At 44.4% G+C, this 4,570-nt stretch overlaps 1 non-coding gene across 1 annotated transcript; it reads right to left on the bottom strand.

Moving 5' to 3' along the window:
- Positions 1-4,238: 4,238 nt before the first annotated feature.
- TRNAN-GUU lies at positions 4,239-4,312 on the bottom strand. The gene has a single exon. It is a non-coding gene; the product is annotated as a tRNA-Asn (tRNA).
- Between the last annotated feature and the right edge of the window lie 258 nt (positions 4,313-4,570).

Below are 4,570 nucleotides of genomic sequence, written 5' to 3'. Positions count from 1 at the left end.
GCCTTCCTGAGAATGAAACTCCAGAGCAGATGTTAACCAGGTCAATCAGATGGAGTTAGGGAAAGGGGCACATCAGAGCAGAAAGAAAGGAATTGGGGTGCCAAGGTGGAGTGTGGGGCAGTGTAGGGGTGCGACAAGGCAGCACCAGACACTCAAAGCCCTTCTGGAACATGCTCACAACCACGTGAAGATGCCCTGAGGGAAGGTGTTTGAGGAAAGCAGACAGCTCATCTGTCCAGATATGTGAACTCTATCCTGAATGATTTATAAATCACCTAAAATCACCATTAATAGTGGAGTACGGAGGAGCTCTGGTGGCCTAGTGGCAAGAAGCTGCACTGCAATCCTGAAGGCACTAGGTTTGAATACACCAGATGCTTCGCTGGAGAAGACAGGGCAGTCTCCTCCAGTACCAGACGGATCAGATTCAACAGTACACAACAATGGAAGGGGAGGAGGGAGGTAGTACAATCTCTGACTTCAAGGAGCTATTATTGTTAGATGTTGCCAAGGCAGTGTTGACGCATGGCCATCCCTTATATTGGAGTAGAACTACCATAGGCACTTTTCATAATGGAAGTTGATTGTTCAGACTTTTCTTCCATGGAGAGAAAATGTGTAATTAATTATTTCTATAAAATGCAGATTGCTTTGTTTGCTAATAGTGAGGAGGACTTGAACTATTTGCTGCAGAAGACCAAAGGCGACAGCCTTCAATGTGGACTGCATCTCAACATCAAGAAGACAAACCTTCCCACCACTGGTCTGATAAGCAGCATCCTGATAGATGGAGAAAAGATTGAAATTGTCAACTCTTTCTCATACTTGGATCCACAATCAACAGTCCTGATACCAGAAGTCCGTGGTTCAGGAGCCATATTTGTTGCACTGGGCAAATCCACTGTTGGGGACCTCTCCAAATTGCTGAGGGGCAATCATGTCAGTTTGAAGTCTAAGAAGTGTCTTTCCAATCATTTGTTATGCATCTGAGAGCTGGACAACTACTAAGGATGACAGAAGAAGAGTTGTGATGTTGGAATATCCCATGGTCTGCCAAAAGAACAAAGCACAGCCAAGGGTACTCCTTGGAGACAAGAAAGGTGAAGCTTGGTCTCACCTACTTTGGACATGTTACTCGGAGAGGCTATTCCTTGGAAAGGCATGACATGCTTGGAAAGGTCAGTGAAAGAGAAGAAGACTATCCATGAGATGGATGGACATAGGAACTGCAGCAATAAGCTCAAGTGTGTTGGAGATGATGGAGACAGCCCAGGAAAGGACAGGGTCTGTTCATAGAGTTGCTGTGAGTCATGCTCAAGGGCACTGAACAACAACAAAACATTAAAAAAAAAAGGGAAAAAAGCACCCCACCCGTATGTCTCTTGCTTTTGGTGCTACTGTATGAGGTCAGACAGCAAGCCTTTAGATTAATCTCCACACCCCTTTGCTGTCAAGTAGATTCTGACTCATAAAGACCCCCAACCAGATGTCCAAGGCTGTACATCTTTATGAGGTAACTGCCTCGTCTTTCCCCATGGGGCAGGCTGGTGGCTTCCAGTTAGCTGAGCTAGGCTCCTTTGAGCTTAGCTTGCTGTAGTTATCCATTGTTCAATCAGAACCAACTCACAGCTGACCCCTCCACTTGGTTTGCAGAGGGTGTAAATTGCACAAGAGCAATTGCGCATCTGCTTCTTGTGAAGCTTCTCGGAAACCATCTGCCTGGGTTGGAAGCACAACTTCGTATCCACTATTTCAGCCAGAAAATGATCTTTCTTTTCAAAGAGCTTATTTTTAATATAAGTGGATTCAACTTTAAAGTGGAAGGACATGTCTTCCAAATCCTGACAACTTTGTTGTTGTTGTCATCGTTGTTAGGTGCCGTAGAGTTGAGTGCGACTCATGGTGACCCTATGGAAGATCTGAACCCTATTCTATCCTGTGACATCCTCACACTTATGACACACAAGAGCCCATTGCCGCAGTCACTATGTCAATCCACCTGGTTGAAGCTCTTCTTTTCCTTCACTGACAACTTTGTTGTTGTTGTTATGTGCCATCGAGTCACCTGCGACTCATAGCGACCCTATGTACAACAGCCCAAAACCTTGCTCTATCCTGTGTCAATCTTATTGTCTCTGACACACCTGCCCCCATTACCCTGGTTACTGAGTCAATCCATCTCATCCACGGCCTTCCCCTCCAACACTGTCCCTCCACCCTCCCAAGCATGATGTTCCTCTCCAAAGACTGGTTCCTCCTTGCAACATGTCCAAAGTATGTCAGGTAAAGCTTCAGAATCCTCGCCTCCAATGAGCAGCCTGGTCTCACCCTCTCTAGGACGAACCTGACAACTTTAGAGGCAGGAAATGTTGTTATTGCTTGGTGCCCTTGAGTTGGTTCTCACACATAGAGATCCCAGTGTACAAGAGAAATACTGCCTGGCCCTGCCCCATCCTGACAATGGCTGCTGGGCTTGAGTCCATTGGGGCAGCTGCTGTTGTCAATCGTGGCATTGGCTGCTAACTGAAAGATACACAGTTCAAATCCGTCATGGGAAAACCGCGGCAATATTCTTCTGTGCAATTTACTTCTTCGGAAAACCCACTGGAGGGTCAGCTGTGAGTCAGTTCTGACTCGATGGTACATGACTGCTTTAACAAGCACGCTATCCTTCTCCAAGTGCTTCCTGATGAAGTGTCCCAAGTACATGAGATGACGATGTCTCTCTCCATTTTCACATCTATGAAATATTCTGACTGCACTTCTCCCAAGCCAGATTTGGTTATTCTCCTGGCAAGTTCCTGGTTTATTCAGTGCTCTTTCCCAAAGCCAAATATTACGCCTTACATATCTTGAAGTTTTAAACTAGACTGGAAAAGTGTACAAATTATGTTATGACCTAATTTCTCCCCATTGTCTTGTTTCCCTTGTAAACTGGTGGGTGACAAGTATAGGATTTTGATGGGTGGTCCTACCTAGGAATATTTTTGGGATGCTCAGGAGCTCTGGTGGTGCTGTTGGCCACAAGATCAATGGTTCAAATCCACAAGATCTCAGTGGGAGAATGATGTGACAGTCTGATCTTGTAAAGGTCACAACTTTGGAACCCTCATGGGGCAGTTCTACTTGGTTGGTCCTGTTACAGGGTTGTTGGGAGTCAGAATTACTCCATAGCAGTGGCTTTATCGATTATTCTGGAATTTCCAAAGTGCAACTCTGTTTCACTTTCCTTAGGGCTTCTGACTAGACAACAGAAGAAATTTTATTATCAGTAATTATTTGAGAAATTGTTAGCCAGTGTTTGACTGAAGCATTCTCTAAGGCTTAGTTAGGGATCCAGTTAAGCACTTCTCCTAGATCTTTAAATTCTATACATGACAAATAGACTCAGAGACAAAGTACTTAACCCAAGAACTCCCTCAATCTTGGCTGAACTATTACTGTGTTATATTGTATTACCAGGTTATTCAATATCTGGATAGGTCTTCTGTGAATCAGCTGCTTGCAAAGTGTCTGTGTTCTTTGTGAAACTAAGTCATCTAACATCTTTTAAACGGGAACCTATACAATAGATAAATGGAGGGGAAATATGCAATGAATGCTGTTTATGAACACTAAGAATTAAAGCTCTCCAATTTGCTTTTTTGCTTTTTTTTTTAACTTCAGGAGAAAATTCCATTAGCAATTTAGGGTCAACTTAATGTCTTCTATGTTCTAATGTTCATATTCAACTATATTGTTTAAAAGCTGTAACAGAGTTTAATAGCTTTTCTTTATTAATTTTAAATATTTTCTTAGATTGTTAGGCTTTCACATACGTGTAAATGAGTTTTCCTGCATGTTGTCACATGCTTTTCTTCCACGTAAAGCTCCTCAAATTCTTTGGAAAGGCGACAAGAAATTCATAAATGACGTTGGCTTTTGGATGATGTTTGATTTTTCTGAGAAAAAGCAATGTTATTTATTCATTCACTTATTAGTAAGCAATTAACTGAGTTTTCCTTTCACTTTCAAATCCAGGTTTGCTCTGAACTGGCCAAATTCAGTCTGGGGGTGGTGCTGTTGGTGGATGACTTTGCGGACACGTATTAAATGCAAATATTAAGTATACTGCATCAACTACCAGCCTAATAGAAAGACAGTAGTTTGGACTCTCGTTTGATTAAAAATCTCCTATTTTACCAACTTCATTTAAAAATAGCTTCTAGTAGGGCTAATGTCAGGAAAATGAGCACTGCCGTCCCTGGGTGGGCTCGAACCACCAACCTTTCGGTTAACAGCCGAACGCGCTAACCGATTGCGCCACAGAGACCCAGCTGTCTGGGGCCGCGATGCAGGGCATACACCCTTCTCGGCCTAAGCGGACCGTGAGTCGGCGCGACAGGTCTCAGAAGAACAGCGGGCTCCCGAGGAGGCGGCGGAAGCAGCCGAGGCCGCTCGGAAGGGGCCGGAAGTGTAGAGCCGAAACCGCTCGGATGGAGTCGGCAGGGAGGAGCCGGAGTTGCTTCCGTAGAACCTCAAGGGAGAAATCAAAGCTGTCCAGGTGGGGCTTTGGGGAGGAGCCGAGAAC

The sequence above is a fragment of the Elephantulus edwardii genome, unplaced genomic scaffold (assembly GCF_000299155.1).
Source record: "Elephantulus edwardii isolate Elephantulus edwardi_28Jun2011 unplaced genomic scaffold, EleEdw1.0 scaffold00134, whole genome shotgun sequence".
Lineage (NCBI taxonomy): Eukaryota > Metazoa > Chordata > Mammalia > Macroscelidea > Macroscelididae > Elephantulus > Elephantulus edwardii.
Note: the sequence above shows the minus strand (reverse complement) of the source record. Positions and strands in the feature narration are given on the sequence as shown.